The 23,610-nt window shown below is 39.0% G+C and overlaps 1 protein-coding gene across 9 annotated transcripts in view; it reads right to left on the reverse strand.

Annotated features, from left to right (window-relative positions):
• Positions 1-23,610, reverse strand: part of MEF2A (myocyte enhancer factor 2A) — a 530,557-nt gene that overhangs the window by 447,065 nt on the left and 59,882 nt on the right. For 2 of the 9 annotated variants that reach the window (XM_053717611.1, XM_053717609.1), the window contains exon 1: positions 1,195-1,386. The exons of 5 other annotated variants lie outside the window; for them this stretch is intronic. The gene's annotated coding sequence lies outside the window, so the exon portion shown is untranslated. Of the gene's footprint in view, positions 1-1,194; positions 1,387-23,610 lie in introns of those variants that run through there. 2 more of the 9 variants (XM_053717605.1, XM_053717610.1) reach the window with 2 other exon arrangements.

Raw genomic sequence — 23,610 nt, forward strand, 5'->3', positions numbered from 1 at the left:
CCAATGTAGCACTGTTGAATAGTTTAGGCTGGGACACCCACTGAAAGGGGCTGAGAGCAGACCCCCCCCCCCCCCTGTCCACTGCATATAAAAAGACCCATTACACAAACAGAAGCTATCTGAAGTCTTTATAAATCAATACAAATCTAAAACTCTGGGGCTTGGTTAGTCTGAAAATCAGCATAATGTTATTTAAAAATAAGCAAAATTATAAATTTTAACAAAAACACCCCCATTTTGGGCTATATAAATAAATCAATCTACAAAACATTTATGTAAAGAAATATCTAGTGTACAATGTCCCTTTTAACACCTCTTTTTGAATAAAAATTGTGCTTTGTTCCACACTCTAGGAAGTGATTAAAAAGCAAAATCTACAATTAAGTTTTTTAAAATGATTATATATATATATATATATATATATATATATATATATATATAAAATATATATATATATATACATACATACATATATACATACATATATATATACACACACACACACACACACATACATACACACACATACACTTTTACCAGTGAAACTGATTTTTTTTTTAGCTCTTTATAAAAGAAACAAATCCTCAGCTACACAAGATACTGTAGGAGATCTGCAAGAAAACAATTTGTCAGTGTGTCAGTGATATTGTATTCACACAAATATCATACATTAGAAGATATATTGTACCATCTGCACTGCCACCTGTTCAAGGCAGAATTTGCAAGTTACGTTTATTAAAATTTAACAAGCCCCTTAAAAAAGTACAAAAAAACATAAATGTATCAAATAGAAATGTATAACCAAGTAATCAAAGAAACCTATTCTGAAAAAAGCAGATTGTCTATAGTAAGTGCACAGCATTTCATTTAACCCTTATCTACTTTCCATAACCTATCCAGAAATAAATACGTGAACAGAAAAGGCAACTATTTTCACAATACAGAACTGATTCAATGGCTTGTAGAAAATGTTAAAAAGGTAGCTACAAATTGCACTAGGTATGAGCACCTATTTAACCATTAATTTTGTCTATATTGACGTACTCTAAAAATTGTAGTCAGGTCTACAGCAATGCACAACAGCTTTTCTGTACCAATTTAACACTCTTTGCACCATATTTTCATTTTCACTAAATTGTAACTGTTAATATTTAATTTCTGCGACATTACAAAATAAATTAGAAGCATACATACACATTACTGCATCAACATAATCCTCCAAGCAGTGTTTTTATGTAGATTCCACCAGGAAAATGTATCTGTAAGGACTGCGACCTCTTGAAAGGTCCAACTATTGTACATGTCACACAAGTTGGAGAGAGAGGGGAATGTATAGTCCCAACTCACTAGGGCTGCCGACCCATTTTCTTTCTCCTCTTCCAATTTGAAGAGCAATGACAGCTGAAGCAATAAATATTGATAGTTGGCCAGTAGCAGCTGAGATAGCACAGACTTAAGTCTTTGATTTCACCTGCATCAGCAAAGAGATAGCTTGGAAGTAGGAAGTCGGACAAAGGGGCTACTACTGTTAGTTTTAAATATCTTTACTTTCCTCTTCAGATGCAAAAAGGTAGGAAAACAAGACACATTTACATGCAGTAAGAGATGTTAATAAGGAACCCAAAGGAAAGCAGAGTTTTTTGTTGTTGAACATTTTACTAATTTATATTAAAATTTAATTTACTGAGGGTAAAAAAAAAAAAAAAAAAAGACAAAAAAAAAAAAAAGATAATGAATGTGAGGCAACCTACAGTAGGCGCTGATGTAGCAAATTCTCCATCTTACTTCAGCGGTAATATTAACAAATCAGATTGTTGCCTACAGTGCTTAGCTAAAATGTTTGCTCTAACAAATACTAAAGTTATGGTAAACACTGCTTATTTACAATTGAACATTTCCTCTCTGCATACTTTAAATATTCTAACCGCACTAAAAGGTTTTATTATTTTTACTTTTTTTTGTTTTAAGCACTTTCGCATAGCACCTGTTTGCTCCGCACCTCTAATTTTTCCCAAAGCAATGAAGTAATGTGTGTTGCGGTCCCACCTGCTCTACACGTCAGAGCCTCTGCGTGCTCCAGACAGGGATTACAAATATCGCATGTACAAGGCTGTCAATGATGTATGTCAAGTAAACATTGAATCATGAGATTCAACGTTTACTTAGATTGCAGTGCAGAGATCATTGCACTATAATGCACATGTGTGTACCACACATATAGAAGTATGTCGCTTACTGTTTGGATAAGCCTGAAAATAAAAAAAAAAAATGCAAACTCAGGGGGCCGGAGGGGGTGTTCTGTTATATTTGCCTACTGTGTTACATTATCCTACCTACGTAACACGTTTGGCCAGATAGAGCACTTTCATATCAGCCCTTTTAGTTTGAAACGGAGGCTGATGTCAAAATATTGATCGGATGGTGATATTTGGCTGTTTGGAGTGCAGATCTTGCTCAAACATAAAACAATAGTACATAAACACAAAATATTATGCATGTTAATAGCTTGTCATGATAGCATTCATTTTATAACTGTATTTTTGTCAGGGTACATATATGTTTCCATTGTTTTTTGTTAGATAGCCTGAAAAATACATTTATAAAATGAAAGCTATCATCACAAGCTAATACCATACAAAAAATTGTTGTTTATGTTTTAATTATTTATGTTTGAGCGAGATCTTCACTCAAAACAGCCTCTTTTTGAAACAAATATGGTGAATATGAAAGTTTTCTATCTAGATGTAGGCTTGGCCATACGTGTTACGTAAGTAGAACGTAACAAGGTAGGGAAATATTACAGAACAGGGGCTCACAAATGGAGCGATAAATAAAAAAGGTAAAATTGTGCAATATTTTCAATATACATTATAAAGCAAAGATTTGTATGTGGGTTAATTGGGACACATCGTTAATAGCAAGAATGTTTACCATCACTATTTTAAATTATTTTTAATTTTACTATTAAAAAAAAAAAGAGGTAATAAAAACAGAAAATGGACTATAAGGTCCTAGTGTTTTTAGTTTTTTAAACAGTCTTTATAAAAAAAAAACAGAACAAAATAATTTCCAGACTTAAAAAATAAAACAAATATAAAATATAATCTTTCAAATGCTTATCTTTTATAATGGGTAAATTAAAATCACAATATTATGTCCTCTGTTTTCAGCTTCTTTACAGCAATAAAATAGCGTGCATTTAGAATGACACATTGGAAAGATATGATGAGGATCAAAAAACATCATGACCTTCCAGGATCATACTACAGCTTGACAAATGCAATACGAAAGTAAATATGCAACCCATCATAAGGTGTTGTTAGTTCCCCACTCAGAGTATACTTGGAAGTTTTTTTTCTTCTTAAATTCCAATTGTTCTGTGTCTCCCTGACCATATAAGTCATAAGGCTCTAGTAAAGAGTGAAAATGAAGATTATTTTTTGCTTAAATTTATCATTAAATTCCTCCTTCTCAGTCACTGCTTTAAAGGGACAGTGTACACCAGAATTTGTATTGTTTAAAAAGATAAATTATCCCTTTATTACACGTTCCCCAGTTTTGCATAACCAACATGGTTATAATAAAAGGTATAGTAAACCCAATTTTTTTTTTCTTCCATGATTCAGATAGAGCATGCAATTGTAAGCAACTTTCTGATTTACTCCTATTATCAATTTCTCTTCCTTCTCTTGGTATCTTTATTTGAAAAGCAGAAATGTATGTATAGGAGCCAGCCCATTTTTGGTTCAGAACCTAGGTTGCATTTGCTTATTGGTGGCTAAATGTAACTAACCAATCAGCAAGTGCAACCCAGGTGCTGAACCAAAAATGGGCCGGCTCTTAAACATACATTTCTGCTTTTCAAATAAAGATACCAAGAGAAGGAAGAAAAATTGATAATAGGAGTAAATTAGAAAGTTGCTTACAATTGCATGCTCTATCTGAATAAGGGAAGAAAAAAATATATACTTTTTACCTCTGTGATTAACTTGTATTTAAAGGGATAGTAAACTCCAAAATTTTCTTTTATGATTCAGATAGAACATACAATTTTAAACAACATTCCAATTTACTTCTATTATCAAATTTGCTTAATTCACTTGTTATCCATTACTGAAGGGACAGCAGTACACTACTGGCAGCTAGATGAACACATCTAGTTAGCCAATCACAGCAGCTCCCACTAGTGTATGATATGTGTGCATTCAATTTTAACAAGGGATACTAAGAGAACGAAGCACATTTGAAAAAAAAAAGTGAATTTAAAAGTGTCTTAGAATTACATGCTGTCTCTGAATCATGCAAGTTTAATTTTGACTTTCCTATCCCTTTAACTATAGAAAATATGGCTACATTAAAATGTACATTTTAATATCAGAAAAGAGAACAAGATTGAATTTAAAGTGAATGTAAAGTTTGACGAATGTGTGCCTGGTTTAAAAATCCTTTTAAAAACAGGGCACTTTCATTCATCAAACTTTACATTTCACTTGTTTTGTTACAATACTTAGCTTTAATTCTTGAAAGCCGCTCTAGCGCTTCCCCCGCAAGCCTCTTCATACGTCAGCAATGACAAATCCGGCTTCCTCCAATTACGGCTTCCCCCCAGAGCAAACATTGCCTGAGGCCAAGCCGTGATTGGAGGAAGCCGGATTCGTAATTTTTGACATATGAAGAGACTTGCAACGTGCAGGGGAAACGCTGGATCGGCTTTCAATAATAAAATGTAAGTATTTTAACAAAACAAGTAACATGTAAAGTTTGATGAATGAAAGTGCCCCTGTTTTTAACAGGATTTTTTAAAAAAACAGGCACACATTCATCAAACTTGACATTCACTTTAAGGGACAGAAAGATATAAAAAGTGCATATTCACATTTTTCTTGATGTATTTTGTTTCTACATTTAAAAACACCAAAGCATGGCTACCTATCATACTTTCATGCACCCTATGATTATTTGCTACCGTGAGTTACAAGTGTATCTACTCATGTTTGACCGCAAACATGATTCCAACTAAATTGGAGTGCATTAGGAAAGCATGAAGGCAACTACTCATTTGGGGCTTTTAAAAAGAAGGAATTAAAGTGATTGTAAAAAGTTTATGCGATTAAAACACATTATATAAAATTATTTGGAAAAATATTTAAAGGCGCTTCCTTTGTAAAATATTTATCATTTAGAGATAGTAAACATCTCACCGTTCTTGCTTCTCTGCTTTTTAATTAGAAGATGTGATGTTTTTTAAACACAGGTGACTGAATGTACATTTATGGACAAATAGAACTGATGAATCTGATCGGATTTTGCTGTTTTTCTAAACTAAATTATATAATAAAATCACTGATGTTTTTAATACCATCAGACCACCAGCATCAGAGGTAATATACAAACAGCTGGGACAACCCTCATTTATGACACCACTACAAACTAATAGAATTGTACAACTGCAAAAACAGTAATAAAGCCATTTACAGGATGGAAGGAGTCAGACCCCACGTTCATTACTAAACAACGTGAGGGTTTTTTCTCTGTAGTGTTGAATTTATGAGATACCTCCAATTTTATTTGTTACATAGAACACAATGACATTTGCCAATCACTAGAATTATACCTTAAGGATGACCAAAAATCAGCATTAGTGTCTAAAGGTTTTCAGTTATCCTGCAATCTGCAGAACAATCAGAGCTAAATCCCACTGCTAAGTGTCATTTTCTCTTTAAAAAAAATAAACCCCCTCCCCAGACTGGATCCAGGGCAGCCACTAGACCATCATGCACCACTTTCACTACTAATAACTAGTAATAAACTGGTAAAGTGGTTACCTTCCGCATGGAGAGTAGAGTGATATCGCTGATATGCATCAGAAGAAAGGCATTCAGACATTTTTAAGGGTATAACTGTTAGACTGCTGGAACTTTCAGATTGTTATTATAAAGAGCAATTTGTTTCAAAGTAAAAAGACATCTACCTTAAATACAGAACAAATAAAATGCCAGAGAAGAGTAAGGGGTAGATTTAAGAAGGAGCAGCGGATGCCACTTTCTACCCCTGAAGTTTCCGGCTAGCCAGAAACTTAAGTTAAGAAGCAGCTTTTTAACTTCTCCGCTACCTTTTTTTTAATTTATTTTTTTAATATTTTTATTGAGGTTAGAAGAAATAGTACAGAAAATGTTCATCCATTGACATTGAGAGTATAACATTGGAACATATATAGTATACTCGAAAACATAGTAGAGAAATAAAAATATAACAGTTCTGGGCATGGATTCTATGCTTCTCCAGAAGAATAACAAAACAATAGCCATGTAATATGGAACTGTTTCTGGCAATCTTATTGTACAAATTGTGAGTAAAGAAATTTGTAACAAATATCTAGTCAACAAAAGTAGTATTGTAAGATACGAATAACTGGTAAAACTACAAATGATAATGAAATCTCATTTTAATATTATATGAATAATAAAACTGGTCTCCACGTTGCGACTCGTGCGGTTATTTAATAGAATAAAAAGGAAAATTGGGGCAAGTGGAAATTAGCTGTTGTTTGGTCGCTTTTGGACCAAGTTGGCGGGGAGGGGGAAAGGGAGTTCAGCGGGCAAGAGCCGCTCTGAGTAGAGTGGGGGAGGGGAATGGGGGAGCGGAGCCTTATAATATATCAAAATAATAAAGTGCAAGGGGTGGATATAAAGTATATTATAAAGCTAAAGGGATGGACTGCAAGGGACAATCTGTTGTTTATGTAGTTAATAGGGGGGAATAGAGATTGCTCAGGGTATAGTAATTTATATATGTAGTTCAGGGGCTAATTGGAAGGCCCTATCCGACTAAATAGGAAAGCTTTGGCAGCGTATCTATAAGCATAGGAGGTGGGGTGCTGGTGATACCCTATGAGGGGATGCTCTATATAATTGGATATCCAATTTCCTCTGGGGAGGTCAATAGAAAATGTAAATTGGTTGCTAGAGGTTATTATTTAGCGCTATTATATAATGAGACCCTCAACAATATTCCCAGTAGTACAGGTCTTTGGAGGTGTTCTGTGGGCTGTTTTTGACCGTTCTCACCATCCTTTGCCTTTGCCTCTGGCCCTCTCCGATATTTTACTTGCCCTGCCACTTCTGGCCTTAACAAGAACTGTGCCTGTGATCTTCCATATCCTCACCATGCATTGCTCACTGTGTTCCTCACAGTGGACACAGACATCTTAAATCTATGAATGCATACACTTCAGTATAGCCATGTTCCCGTGCGACAGTGCACAAATGGAGGAGCCTACACTAACTGCCCATGTCTAGTCTAAAATATACATGCTCAGTTAAATTATATAACAACATATATATATATATATATATATATATATATATATTAACCAAATGATTAATTAAAGCTGCAAAATAATAAGAATATTGACTGTACATTTATGAAAACATATATATTCCTGGATTTAAAGAACCTTCCACTTTATAGAGAAATACAACCACATTTCAATTACTGTCGCCCCAGCCCCCAGTGTTCGATATTAGGCAACGCAGCCAAAGGCCGTGGCAACATGAAGATAAATACACCCACATTATACTTTCTAGTACAAAAGAAGATTATTTCTATTACACTAGTGCTTAATAATTTACTTCAAAGGTAAACATTAAAACAATGTTTATAACTCAAGTACAAGTTTTGTAAATCAAGTCAATCCGCCTGTCTTTTTTTGAGGCAAATAAATCAATAACATTTTTGTTGAATTTAGGAATGTCATTTATCAATTGTTTTTCAATTGTCAGCATGGCTAGAGCGGTCAGTCTTCCCTCAGTCATGGTGCTCCTTAGAAATGTCTTAACTCGTTTTAAAGTTGAGAAACATCTCTCAGCCTCAGCAGTTGTCACGGGAATAGTTGAAATAATTTGCAACAGTTTGTAGGTCTCCGAGAAAGTACTGTCCAAGTTATTTTCTATTACAAACTGTAGAAGACTAATGGCACCATTCATATTTCTGAAATCTGGTCTTCTGTAAATTACTCCTAGTTCCGTTTTCAGGCGATCTTTCTGTAATGTGTGATAAACAGCTGATATTTGGTCAAGAAGCTGATTTGGAAAAATTTTCTCGTAATCCGCAAATTTTTCCGATTGGAGGAGAGAAACAGCCGAGTAGTGAGTTATAAAAGAAAATCTATCTTTTACTTGATTCGTGATAACATCGCATATCGCTTTAGCTGCCACAGTCTGAGCAATGTGAATATTTCCTCTCTTCCTTTTCCTAGATGTTTCCTCTGTTTCTGATATCGTCATGGTCAATGTGCCCATTCTATTCCTTTCGTTTCCCATTGTCTGCTGGAAAGTGTTAATATGTTTTCGAATAAGTGCTGCATCTGTTTGTGTTTTCTGAAGTTGGTTGTATAACACATCTACATGTGGCATAATATTGTGAGAAACTGTAAGCCAAAAGACGAATACCAAGTCTTGTAACATACGCCGAATAGCCCCTGCTTGATTTATAGCTATTTCTTTTTTCGATGTTGACTCTATTTTTTCCATGCATTCAATTAACTGTTCCCCGTTTTCAAAAACTGTATTGACGGTTCAACTCTTGAAATTCCACCTGGTGGCTGAACCATGAGGTATCCTTGTTCTAACAGTTTCATCTAGAATAGCTATCCTTTGTGGCGAGTTACTAAAAAAGTTAGTAATGTCACTTAGGTATGAAAAAAATACTCTAACTTGTTGATTTTGACTGCTTGCTTGGCTCACAATTAAATTGAGCTGATGTGCGTAGCAATGCACAAAATGTGCATTCTTGTAGGTACGTTTAATTATAGCCTGAACACCTGCATGCTGACCACTCATCACGCTTGCACCGTCGTAACTCTGCGATATCAGTTTCTCTGGGTTGTCTAGAACTTTTTCTTAAGTAGCTTGAATACATGTAGCTATAGATTCTGCATCATGTCCAGCTGGATTAGTGAATTCCCAGAATCTCTCAACCGGTTGTCCGTTACCTATAATGTATCTAAAAACAACAACCAATTGGAAGGCAGATGAAACATCAGTAGTTTCATCTGCTATCACTGCTACAAAACTTGCATTTGAGATTTCCTTCTTTATTTGGTTCTGGCAAACAGTAAGCATACAGTCTAATAAATCGTTTTGAATTTCTTTTGACGTTCCTTTAAAAACAGTGGCACTAGCGAGATGTTCTTTTAGAGATGCATCAAGTTCTGCTGAGAAGTTTATAAGACCTCGGAAAATGCCTGGATTTAATGAATCATCGCGTTCATCATGTCCTCAAAGTGCAAGCTCAAATGCTCCGCAAAATAAAATACAATTAATTATTTTGGAAAGAACATAGCGATTTTTCGTTACTTGCTGATTATGTTTTTTAATATTCAAACGATATGCACGGTCAAGTTGTTGCCGAATATCAACCCTTCCTTGCAAATTAAACTCTAATGTGAAGTTTAAATGTGATTGGGAGCAATTATGTTTATTTGTTTTTTGACTTAAATGTGATAAATCGGCGACACCATAACTCACCCAGCTTGAATCCCCACTTTGTTTTGCAAACAGGAGACAATAAAAACAAAAGAGCCTGTTAGATAATTCACAACCACAAATCCATGGATATTTATCATATACCTCGGGTTTGAATTCTCTTTTGTAATCTCTAGTTTTACATTTTGTCACCTGGGTAAGGTTAAGCATAGGTGTTGGCCTGAGCATTTTAATTTCAATTTTTCTTTCAATGGGCAACGTTGAAAAATGTAATTGCTTTAGCTCAGACACACTAATTTTACTAAGTGCCATCTTAACTGTTAGTTTACACACAAAGAACAGTCCTTTGCTCTTATCTAATATATAACTTGCAGGTAGGTAGCTCTGCAGCTGTTAGAAAATATACAACTCAACAAAGTAATAGTTTAATAGTTTGGCGGTTGTTATCTAATATATAACTTGTAGGTAGCAGGTAGGTAGCTCTGCAGCTGTTTGAAAATATATAACTCAACTTGAAGTAATAGTTTAATAGTTTGGCGGTTGTTATCTAATATATAACTTGTAGATAGGTAGCTCTGCAGCTGTTAGAAAATATACAACTCAACTTGAAGTAATAGTTTAATAGTTTGGCGGTTGTTATCTAATATATAACTTGTAGGTATCAGGTAGGTAGCTCTGCAGCTGTTAGAAAATATACAACTCAACTTGAAGTAATAGTTTAATAGTTTGGCGGTTGTTATCTAATATATAACTTGTAGGTAGGTAGCTCTGCAGCTGTTAGAAAATATACAACTCAACTTGAAGTAATAGTTTAATAGTTTGGCAGTTGTTATGTAATATACAACTTGTAGGTAGCAGGTAGGTAGCTCTGCAGGCTGCAGCTTTTAGAAAATATACAACTCAACTTGAAGTAATAGTTTAATAGTTTGGCGGTTGTTATCTAATATATAACTTGTAGGTAGGTAGCTCTGCAGCTGTTAGAAAATATACAATTCAACTTGAAGTAATAGTTTAATATTTTGGCGGTTGTTACGTAATATATAACTTGTAGGTAGCTCTGCAGCTGTTAGAAAATATACAACTCAACTTGAAGTAATAGTTTAATAGTTTGGCGGTTGTTATCTAATATATAACTTGTAGGTAGGTAGCTCTGCAGCTGTTAGAAAATATACAAGTTAATGGTTTTATAGTTTTGCGGTTGTTATCTAACATATAACTTCTAGGTAGGTAGCTCAGCAGCACAGCAGTTAACTGCTTTTTTTTTAAAAAAAAATCTTTTACCTTTTTTTGCAAAACTTATAATTGCAATGTGCTCATTAATTAATCTGCTAAAATACTTAAATGTATTAATGGTAAGCAACCGTGACAGCCGTCAACGGTCAACAACTAGTATCAGCAGCAGCACAGCAGTTAAATGCTTTTTTTTTTTTTTTTTTTTTAAACTTACCTTTTTTTGCAAAACTTCTAAATTGCAATCTGCTAATTAATTAATTAATCTGCTAAAATACTTAAATGTATTAATGGTAAGAATAAGAAACCGTGACAGCCGTCAACGGTCACAACTAGTATCAGCAGCACAGCAGTTAACTGCTTTTTTTTTTTTTTTTAAACAACTTTTTTTGCAAAACTTCTTATTGCAATCTGATAAAATCTGCTAAAAATATTATTTTATTATTCCCAAATTACTCCACTAAAGAACTCCCTACCTAAGTACTCTAATCTGACTGTCTGTATCTGTTTTTTTTTATTAAAATTAAAAATGAACTTTTTTTTTTTCCTCACACACAGTCCACTGACACTGTCTAATCTGTCTGTTCTCTCTCTGTCTCAACTTGTCAACAAGTGTAAAAGTTTAACAAACAAACTAATAAGCTGCAGGCCTTTAAGGCAAGATTCCTCGGACCTCCCTACCCTTCCCTATCTAATGATCGAACTAACTCTCTGTGAGTCACTAGTCACAGACTCAGTCAGGCAGCAGTAACCACTGTATGACCTAGCAGTAGAATTCTCTTAGTAGTAGTTGTTATTCGTTTTAAAATTAAAACAGAAGAGAGGCAAGTTGCACACAGAGCTCTTAAACAAGGCTCCTATCCGCTCAACGGCTATCTCCTCAATGCGATTTTCGTGCCGTTGAGAGGGAGGAGCCTTGTGGGGGCCATCACGTGTACACAACAGCGTATCAGTGCCGAGCTCAGGCAGACTGTGGGAGGAGGCAGAGCACAGGCTGAAGTGAATCGCACACTTCAGCCTGTGCGGTTAAGGCTCTATTACAGATGCCAGGCTGGGAGGAGCTACCCCTGCACAGTGATGCATAGAGATCACTGTGCAGGATAGGGGCTCTCTGTATCGCACGTGCGGACAGGTTTAGGATAGGAGGTCAGGTGACCGTGGGCGTGACGGCGCACAAGAGACAGCAGCCGCAGTGCCTGGGCTGGTCGGGTCGGGAGAAATCAGGAGGAGACTGACGCGGTGTGGGTCTGCCTGGTGGTGACGTCAGTGCAGCACTCTGCTCTGGAGTCTGGGCTCTGCTCTGTTGTCCGGCGTCCGCCCGGTCCTAGCTCCCCTCCTGTTTACAGTTAAATAATATGTACATAAAAAATACATGATACACAGCCTGTCTGAGAGCCTGCCTGGTAACTTTACCTACATACACACTTGAGCAGAGATGGACTAGTAATGATGAAATGATTATTACACAATTATAATAATAATAAAAAAATTAAATTATATATATATATTTTTTTGCTCTTTTTTTGCTCTTTTTTTCTCATTTTTTTATTTTTTGCTCAATTTTTTTTCCCTCTTTGCCCCTGGGGGTTCACGTGCGACAGTGCACAAATCGAGGAGCCTCCACTGTCTGGACATACTTGAAAACGAGAGAAATCTCAATGTATCCTTCCTGGTAAAATATTTTATAAATAAATAAATCTGTCCCCCAGATCTCCTGCCATTCTCGCCCCTCCGGACAGGCTGGCACCCCCCCCCCCATAGTGTCCAACATCCAATAGAGTCCCAGTGGTACAGAGATTATTCTGGGGTGATTGCAGGGGAGCAGCGGCACTTCCAGGGTGTCGTTGGAAAGCCCTCAGTCCCCATATGCCACAGTCCTAAAATCGACATGATCGGTTGCTGGGGGCCGGAGTGGCGGTGGATCAAATTTACACCAGGAAAGCCAGGGGAAGTAGGAGTTATAGGGGGGGTCCGAAAACAAAAGTTCCCAAGGGAGCTCCCTTTCCGGCAATCACCCCATCTCTTGCCCTCCCTAGGGAGTACCAATCCCCAAAAGAGCAGAGCTCTGGGGCAAAGGGCCGCTGAAGCGACCTGAGATATATGTTAGTGGGTGATGCGGCCGACTGGCAGTTCCAGGAGCACGGCCAGCCAGAGAGGGGTTAGGCATTCAGAGATCAGCTCTTCCGTGAGGATGTACAAACCACAAAACAAGCAATAGGAAGAGCCTGGGAGATCACGTAAGCCATGAAAGGGCCAAATTGCTGATTGGTGGCTACATTTTTGTCACCAATCAGGAACTGAACCAAAAAAGGGCTGGCTCCTATGCTTACATTACTACTTTTTTAAATCAGAATAGCAAGAGAATGAAGAAAAAACATAATTTATGCTTACCTGATAAATTCCTTTCTTCTGTAGTGTGATCAGTCCACGGGTCATCATTACAACTGGGATATTAACTGCTCCCCTACAGGAAGTGCAAGAGGATTCACCCAGCAGAGCTGCATATAGCTCCTCCCCTCTACGTCACTCCCAGTCATTCGACCAAGGACCAACGAGAAAGGAAAAGCCAAGGGTGAAGTGGTGACTGGAGTATAAATTAAAAAATATTTACCTGCCTTAAAAACAGGGCGGGCCGTGGACTGATCACACTACAGAAGAAAGGAATTTATCAGGTAAGCATAAATTATGTTTTCTTCTGTTAAGTGTGATCAGTCCACGGGTCATCATTACTTCTGGGATACCAATACCAAAGCAAAAGTACACGGATGACGGGAGGGATAGGCAGACTCTTTATACAGAAGGAACCACTGCCTGAAGAACCTTTCTCCCAAAAATAGCCTCCGATGAAGCAAAGGTGTCAAATTTGTAAAATTTGGAAAAAGTATGAAGCGAAGACCAAGTTGCAGCCTTGCAAATCTGTTCAACAGAGGCCTCATTCTTGAAGGCCCAAGTGGAAGCCACAGCTCTAGTAGAATGAGCTGTAATTCTTTCAGGGGGCTGCTGTCCAGCAGTCTCATAAGCTAAACGAATTATGCTACGAAGCCAAAAAGAAAGAGAGGTAGCGGAAGCTTTTTTGACCTCTCCTCTGCCCAGAGTAAATGACAAACAGAGAAGACGTTTGTCGGAATTCCTTAGTTGCCTGCAAGTAAAATTTTAGAGCCCGGACTACATCCAGGTTGTGCAGTAGACGTTCCTTCTTTGAAGAAGGATTTGGGCATAAAGAAGGAACAACAATCTCTTGATTGATATTCCTGTTAGTAACTACCTTAGGTAAGAACCCAGGTTTAGTACGCAGGACTACCTTATCCGAATGAAAAATCAAATAAGGAGAATCACAATGTAAGGCTGACAATTCAGAGACTCTTCGAGCCGAGGAAATAGCCATTAAAAATAGAACTTTCCAAGATAACAACTTTATATCAATGGAATGAAGGGGTTCAAACGGAACGCCCTGTAAAACATTAAGAACAAGGTTTAAACTCCATGGTGGAGCAACAGTTTTAAACACAGGCTTAATCCTGGCCAAAGCCTGACAAAAAGCCTGGACGTCAGGAACTTCTGACAGACGTTTGTGTAACAGAATGGACAGAGCTGAGATCTGTCCCTTTAATGAACTAGCAGATAAACCCTTTTCTAAACCTTCTTGTAGAAAAGACAATATCCTAGGAATCCTAATCTTACTCCAAGAGTAACCTTTGGATTCACACCAATGTAGGTATTTACGCCATATCTTATGGTAAATCTTTCTGGTAACAGGTTTCCTAGTCTGTATTAAGGTACTAATAACTGACTCAGAAAACCCACGTCTTGATAAAATTAAGCGTTCAATTTCCAAGCAGTCAGCTTCAGAGAAGTTAGATTTTGATGTTTGAAGGGACCCTGTATCAGAAGGTCCTGTTTCAGAGGTAGAGACCAAGGCGGACAGGATGACATGTCCACCAGGTCTGCATACCCAAGTCCTGCGTGGCCACGCAGGTGCTATTAGAATCACTGAGGCTCTCTCTTGTTTGATTCTGGCTATCAATCGAGGAAGCAACGGGAAGGGTGGAAACACGTAAAGCCATCCTGAAGTCCCAAGGTGCTGTCAGAGCATCTATCAGGACTGCTCCTGGATCCCTGGATCTGGACCGTAACGAGGAAGCTTGGCGTTCTGTCGAGACGCCATGAGATCTATCTCTGGTTTGCCCCAACGTCGAAGTATTTGGGCAAAGACCTCCGGATGAAGTTCCCACTCCCCCCGGATGAAAAGTCTGACGACTTAAGAAATCCGCCTCCCAGTTCTCCACTCCCGGGATGTGGATTGCTGACAGGTGGCAAGAGTGAGACTCTGCCCAGCGAATTATCTTTGATACTTCCATCATAGCTAGGGAGCTTCTTGTCCCTCCCTGATGGTTGATGTAAGCTACAGTCGTGATGTTGTCCGACTGAAACCTGATGAACCCCCGAGTTGTCAACTGGGGCCAAGCCAGGAGGGCATTGAGAACTGCTCTCAATTCCAGAATGTTTATTGGCAGGAGACTCTCCTCCTGACTCCATAGTCCCTGAGCCTTCAGGGAATTCCAGACGGCACCCCAACCTAGAAGGCTGGCGTCTGTTGTTACAATTGTCCAGTCTGGTCTGCTGAATGGCATCCCCCTGGACAGGTGTGGCCGAGAAAGCCACCATAGAAGAGAATTTCTGGTCTCTTGATCCAGATTCAGAGAAGGGGATAAGTCTGAGTAAATCCCCATTCCACTGACCTAGCATGCACAGTTGCAGTGGTCTGAGGTGTAAGCGTGCAAAGGGTACTATGTCCATTGCCGCTACCATTAAGCCGATTACCTCCATACATGAGCCCACTGACGGGTGTTTGAATGGAATGAAGAGTGCGGCAAGCACTTTGAAGTCTTGATAGCCTGTCCTCTGTCAGGTAAATCTTCATTTCTACAGAATCTATAAGAGTCCCCAGGAAGGGAACTCTTGTGAGTGGAACGAGTGAACTTTCCTTTTCGTTCACCTTCCATCCATGTGACCTTAGAAATGCCAGCACTAACTCTGTATGAGATTTGGCAGTTTGAAAGCTTGAAGCTTGTATCAGAATGTCGTCTAGGTATGGAGCTACCGAGATTCCCCGCGGTCTTAGTACCGCCAGAAAGAGCACCCAGAACCTTTGTGAAGATTCTTGGCGCTGTAGCCAATCCGAATGGAAGAGCCACAAACTGGTAATGCCTGTCTAGGAAGGCAAACCTTAGGTACCGGTAATGATCTTTGTGAATCGGTATGTGCAGGTAAGCATCTTTTAAATCTACAGTGGTCATGTACTGACCCTCTTGGATCATAGGTAAAATTGTCCGAATAGTCTCCATCTTGAACGATGGAACTCTTAGGAATTTGTTTAGGATCTTTAAGTCCAGGATTGGTCTGAAAGTTCCCTCTTTTTTGGGAACCACAAACAGATTTTGAGTAAAACCCCCTGTCCTGTTCCGATCGTGAGAACTGGATGGATTACTCCCATTAACAAGAGCTCTTGTACGCAGCGTAGAAAAGCCTCTTTCTTTGTCTGGATTGTTGACAATCTTGACAGATGAAATCTCTCTCTTGGAGGAGAGTATTTGAAGTCCAGAAGGTATCCCTGAGATATTATCTCTAGCGCCCAGGGATCCTGAACATCTCTTGCCCAAGCCTGGGCGAGAGAGAGAAAGTCTGCCCCCCACTAGATCCGATCCCGGATCGGGGGCCCTCAATTCATGCTGTTTTGGGGGCAGCAGCAGGTTTCCTAGTCTGCTTGCCCTTGTTCCAGGACTGGTTAGGTTTCCAGCCTTGTCTGTAGCGAGCAACAGCTCCTTCCTGTTTTGGTGCAGAGGAAGTTGATGCTGCTCCTGCTTTGAAATTACGAAAGGAACGAAAACTAGACTGTCTAGTCTTGGCTTTGGCTTTGTCCTGAGGCAGGGCATGGCCTTTACCTCCTGTAATGTCAGCGATAATCTCTTTCAACCCGGGCCCGAATAAGGTCTGCCCTTTGAAAGGTATATTAAAGCAATTTAGACTTAGAAGTAACATCAGCTGACCAGGATTTTAGCCACAGCGCCCTGCGTGCCTGAATGGCGAATCCTGAATTCTTCGCCGTAAGTTTAGTAAGATGTACTACGGCCTCCGAAATGAATGAATTAGCTAGTTTAAGGACTCTAAGCCTGTCCGTAATGTCGTCCAGAGTAGCTGAACCAATGTTCTCTTCCAGAGACTCAATCCAGAATTCCGCTGCAGCCGTGATCGGCGCAATGCATGCAAGGGGTTGCAATATAAACCTTGTTGAACAAACATTTTCTTAAGGTAACCCTCTAACTTTTTATCCATTGGATCTGAAAAAGCACAGCTATCCTCCACCGGGATAGTGGTACGCTTAGCTAAAGTAGAAACTGCTCCCTCCACCTTAGGGACCGTTTGCCATAAGTCCCTTGTGGTGGAGTCTATTGGAAACATTTTTCTAAATATCGGAGGGGGTGAGAACGGCACACCGGGTCTATCCCACTCCTTAGTAACAATTTCAGTAAGTCTCTTAGGTATAGGAAAAACCTCAGTACTCGTCGGTTACCGCAAAATATTTATCCAACCTACACATTTTCTCTGGTATTGCAACTGTGTTACAATCATTCAGAGCCGCTAACACCTCCCCTAGTAATACACGGAGGTTTTCCAGTTTTAAATTTAAAATTTGAAATATCTGAAATCCAGTCTGTTTGGATCAGAACCGTCACCCCACAGAATGAAGTTCTCCGTCCTCATGTTCTGCCACCCTGTGACGCAGTGTCTGACATGGCCCTAATATTATCAGCGCACTCTGTTCTCACCCCAGAGTGATCACGCTTACCTTTTAGTTCTGGTAATTTAGCCAAAACTTCAGTCATAACAGTAGCCATATCCTGTAATGTGATTTGTATGGCCGCCCAGCTGTACTCGGCGCTACAATATCACGCACCTCCCTCTGAGCGGGGAGATGTAGGTACTGACACGTGAGGCGAGTTAGTCGGCATAACTCTCCCCTCGTTGTTTGGTGAAATTTGTTCAATTTGTACAGATTGATTTTTATTTAAAGTAGCATCAATACAGTTAGTACATAAATTCTATTGGGCTCCACTTTGGCATTGCAACAAATGACACAGGTATCATCTTCTGAATCAGACATGTTTAACACACTAGCAAATAAACTTGCAACTTGGAAATACAATTCAAATAGAATAATATTAAAACGTACTGTGCCTTTAAGAAGCACAGAAGATCTATGACAGTTAAAATTAATAAATTGAAACAGTTATAGCCTCAATCCTTGTAAACAACACAACTTTAGCAAAGGTTTAATCCCATTAGCAAAGATAACAATTTCTGAAAGCAGGAAACAAATTTACAGAATAAAAGTTTTTATTTCAGTCAAACTATAATTCTCACAGCTCTGCTGAGAGAAATTACCTCCCTCAAAATAAGTTTTGAAGACCCCTGAGCTCTGTAGAGATGAACCAGATCATGCAGGGAATACAATGAGTTGCTGACTGAAATATTTGATGCATAGTAAAAGCGCCCCTCCCCCACACACACAGCAGTGAGGGGAGAACAGAAACTGACAGAAAAAACAGATTTAAGCAAACTGCCAAGTGGAAAAATGGTGCCCCAAACATTTATTCACTCAGTACTCAGCAAATGAAAACGATTTTACATTCCAGCAAAAACGTTAAACATAATCTCTAGTTATTAAACAGCTTTATGTATTTCTTACAGTGTAATTCTAGTGAAATACCATTCCCCAGAATACTGAAGTGTAAAGTATACATACATGACATTATATCGGTATGGCAGGATTTTCTCATCAATTCCATTGTCAGAAAAATAAAAACTGCTACATACCTCTATGCAGATTCATCTGCCCGCTGTCCCCCTGATCTGAAGTTTACCTCACTCCTCAGATGGCCGAGAACAGCAATATGATCTTAACTACTCCGGCTAAAATCATAGCAAAACTCTGGTAGATTCTTCCTCAAACTCTGCCAGAGAGGTAATAACACACTCCGGTGCTATTTTAAAATAACAAACTTTTGATTGAAGATATAAAAACTAAGTATAATCACCATAGTCCTCTCACACGACCTATCTAGTTGCTGGGTGCAAGAGAATGACTGGGAGTGACGTAGAGGGGAGGAGCTATATGCAGCTCTGCTGGGTGAATCCTCTTGCACTTCCTGTAGGGGAGCAGTTAATATCCCAGAAGTAATGATGACCCGTGGACTGATCACACTTAACAGAAGAAATATATAATAGGAGTAAATTAGAAAGTTGCTTAAAATTGCATGCTCTATCTGAATCATGAAAGAAAACATTTGGGTTTATTGTCGCTTTAAAAAAGCAAGGAAATTAACAACTTAAACGGCCCCGTCCTGGGTGCTTTCCATGATAACAATGACATTACTGATTACATCACACATGACATTGTTGATGACATAACCAATGACATCATCTATGACATTATCAAGGGCATTAATAGTGACATAACCCATGATAATTTTCTACACATCAGAGAAATGCGGAAAAACTAAATTTATGCTTAACAGATAAATTCCTTTCTTTCCTAGCAGGGAGAGTCCAAGACTTCAATCATTACTGTTAGGAATATCAACACCTGGCCACCAGGAGGAAACAAAGACACCCCAGCCGAAGGCTATAAATAGCCCTCCCACTTCCCCTATTCCCCCAGTCATTCGGTCGAGGGAACAAGGAAAAGAAAGAGAAACATTAGGGTGTAGAGCTGCCAGAAAAAAGAAAAAGGGAGCCACCCGAGTCAAAAAAAAAAGGAACACAGGCGGGGTCATGGAATCTCCCTGCCAGGAATTTATCTGGTAAGCATAAATTGTGTTTTCTTTCCAAAGGCAGGGAGAGTCCACAACTTCATTCATTACTGTTGGGAACCAATACCCAAGCTCCAGAGGACACTGAATGAATAAAAGACAGGAGGGCAAAAGAAGAAGGTGGACCCTAATCTGAGGGCACCATTGCCTGTAACACCATTCTCCCAAAAGCTGCTTCAGCTGAAGCAAAAACATTGAATTTATAGAATTTTGAAGAAGTATGCAAGGAGGACCATGTAGCCAACTTAAAAATTTGATCTATAGAGGCTTTGTTCTTAAAAAAAAAAAAAACACAGGAGGAAGAAACTGCCCTAGTGGAATGAGCTGTTATCCTCTAAGAAGACTGCTGTCCAGCCTTCTCATAACGGATGATACTCCTCAGCCAAAAATATAAAGTTGCAGTGGCCTTCTGTTTCTTGCGTCTACCAGCATATAAAACAAACAAAGAAGAGGATTGTCTGAAAGATAAAATTTTAAAGCACGCACAACATCAAAATTGTGAAGTAAACGTTTCTTCGAGGAAGAAGGAGGACTAGGACAAAGGGAAGAAACAACAACCTCTTGATTGATGCTGCAATCCGAAACCACCTTAGGTAGAATACCTAACTTGGTACGTAAAACAGCGGGATTGACGTTGCGTTACAGGCTAAAATGCTTGCGGTACAGTGATACCGACACGACTCTTAATGGCTGCATTACTGTTTTTACACTGAAATGGCCATTTTTTCAGCATTAAAACTGTAACGCAAAACTTGTTATCTAGCAGAAAGTCTTACATAAATTTACATTTGCAGTTCTTACCTTGGATTTCTTGTTTTCAGATTCAGACACCAGAAACTCGGACCTCCCTTTTACACTGTCATAAATACTAGCAGTTGTGCTCTCTTCTTCATAGATGCCAGCAGTAATAGCAGCATAAGAGTTTTTCAGAGGCCTAGGAGTATGCCTTTGTTCCACTGTTCTTACCCTTCCTGAGTCAACAGTTGTCCATCTCTTTTTTTCTTAGTCTCTGGGGTAGAGGTGCAGCTTCCTTAGGAGGCTGTTTTGAGCAAACAGACATGTTATTTATTGTATCTTTAAGATAAGCTATTTATTTGCATAAGAGAGAAAACTGCTTACAAACTGGTCAGCCTCTGAATCTCCAGAATACTGCACTAATCAAAAAGGGTGAGGCATCCATTGCACTGAATCTGAGACATTTTTAAATAAAATATCTAGATACTCCTCACTGACTAACTCTGAATAACTGCTGAACTCTTAACTCTGAACACTTAATGCAATCCTTATTTAGATGAGATCCTTTTTGTAGTGAGATCCACTGAGCTTGTCAGAATGAAAAACTAGAGGACAGCCATCCCCTTAGGTCTAGTTTTCTTATCCTGGGGGAGAAAGGAACCCTCCCCTCCAGAACAGTGAAATGATGAAGTCAAGACCCTGGCCATTGAAAGGTAAAGAGAGAAGTCTAGACTTAAGATCATTTTCAGCGGACCAAGACTTTAACAAAAGGGCCTTCCGCAATAGAACAGCAAGACCTGACACCTTGGTACTTCAGACGGGCAATCGGCATATCAGCAATACAAAAAAAGGAATTGGCTATTTTTAGAGCCAGTGAGGATTCAGCTTCAATTAATTCTGACAAAGAGACACACCAGTATGTTTTCTGCACCTGCAACCGTGGCTACTGCGGCAGGCAGTGGTTGAAACAGTGAGGCCAGATTCCATGTCCATAGGATCCCTAAAGAGGAGCTATTCTCTAAGGGATAGTAGTGTGCTTGGAGAGAGTGAAATGGCTCCATCCACCTTAGGAATGAGAATCTGGGACTGAAAAACATTTTTTAAAGGTTGCAGAAGGAGAGAAAGGAGAGTCCAATTCTCCCCCATTCTTTCGCAATTAATGTTTGCCATGCGGACTGGAACCGGAAGATTTATGGGACCTTCTACTGCCTCATAGACCCTATCTAGCTTCGGAATCTTAGGTTCCTCAGAAAGCTTAGCTTCTGGGACTTCTAGGGTAGATAAAACCTCTTTCAAAAGAAACCGGAGGTGCTCAATTCTAAATCTGAAGTTAAACTCCTCAGAGGTAGGAGGTTTATTTTCTGAAACCTCTGACTCCTGAAAGCTCACCTTCTGATGCAACAGAGGTTAACTCATCCTCAGAAATATAAGACAAACTAGGCCAAACCCATAGTCCTCCTCACAATATAAACATGCATTATTTATAGAGATAGCAGAGCTAGAACCTTTGAGGGGTTAATGTCAGTGTCCTCCATAGCGGATCTCTAAACACGGTCAAATAGAAAACTTTAATTACCAAGAGTGGCACCTCTACCTGCAGCCTTGACTGAGGTACTTGCCAACCTCCCCCCTGATATCTCCCGCAGCAACAAAACTTCCCTGCCGTATCATTACAGGAACAGGAAAAGGAGGAAAATTGCGCCCGGTCACACTGTGTGCAAGTCGGGGACCGCCTCCACTGTAGACAAAAATCGCACAAAGCTAATATTAGCTGTGCAGAGCTGAAAAAATAAAATTACCCCCTGCTTCCATCTGCCAGGCCCCATACACAAAGTGCTCCATTGGCAAAGGAGCTAAGCAGCACACAAACTTCCTCAACTGCTTATAAAATCCACCTCAACTACGGAGATTGTCCCCAGATCCTTTAGAGACTTCAATCATTGTCACACTGTGACTATTGGGTCCTCTCCAATATACATAGCCTCCTAGGTATATTTCTCATATTAAACATTAAAGGGACTTACTCTCCAGGATCAGCACTGTGGAGCAGATACACCGTCTCAACATGTGACAGCCTCTTCTCAACTTTGCCTGACAGTGACCTGAGTGAAATAAAGGGGAGCGGTGTAAAACGCTAAACACTGGTTCCCGAAGGGATTGTTAGATCAATTAGCAAGATATCACACAAAGCACAATCCCTGCCGCATCTCACTGAAGGAAAAATACACATTGAAGGACTCTTCAATTCTTCTAAACACTTTCTCTGCTACCTCCATTAGTGACAAAAGGCAAATAATGACAGGGGAGATAAGGGAAATAAGAGGGATATTTATAGCCTTTGGCTGGCTGGTCTTTGCCTCCTCCTGGTGGCCAGATGTTGATATTCCCAACAGTAATAAATGAAGTTGTGGACTCTCCCTGCCTTTGGAAAGAAAAATGTATTACAATGTATCTCAGATTATATTATGCAATATTGTTTATGACATCACGTATGATATAATTAATAGTACCACCACATACAGCAATGTGTAGAAATGTTTGAATGGTTCCATTAGACAAAAAAAAGTATGCAGTAAGATATTTAGTATGTTTGTATTGACTTAATTGATTGTATAAAATGTGTTACCTGTGACCTAAGAAGGTAAGTATGGATTATCTATGATAGGTGTAAGAGGGTTAGTAAGATGCTCTGTGTTAGGGACAATGAATAAAATCCTGTAGGAGGTAAGGTGCATCTGAGAAAATTAAGTAAGGGATGTTGTACAAGGAAAATCAAGAGGACAGAAGAGGCTGCGTGTGCTTGAGAAAAAAGGGCAATAAAAAAAAAAAACACCTTTTATTTTAGTACTGGCAGACTTTCTGATGGCGGGGACAATTGTGGGGTGGGGCAGGGAAGAGAGCTGTTTGGGAGGGATCAGGGGGTGGGATGTGTCAGGTGGGAGGCTGATCTCTACCCTAAAGCTAAAATTAACCCTGCAAGCTCCCTACAAGCTACCTAATTTTCCATAGGAATGTTCATGTGTTATTATTAACCCCTTCACTGCTAGGCATAATACACGTGTGGTGCGCAGCAGCATTTAACGGCTTTCTAATTACCAAAAAGCGACGCCAAAGACATATAAGTCTGTTATTTCTGAACAAAGAGGATCCCAGAGAAGCATTTACAACTATTTGTGCCATAATTGCACAAGTGGTTTGTAAATAATTTCAGGGAGAAACCTAAAGTTTGTGAAAAAAATTGTGAAAAAGTGAACAATTTTTTTTTTATTTGATCGCATTTGGCGGTGAAA

Source organism: Bombina bombina, chromosome 6 (genome assembly GCF_027579735.1).
Source record: "Bombina bombina isolate aBomBom1 chromosome 6, aBomBom1.pri, whole genome shotgun sequence".
Taxonomy (NCBI): domain Eukaryota; kingdom Metazoa; phylum Chordata; class Amphibia; order Anura; family Bombinatoridae; genus Bombina; species Bombina bombina.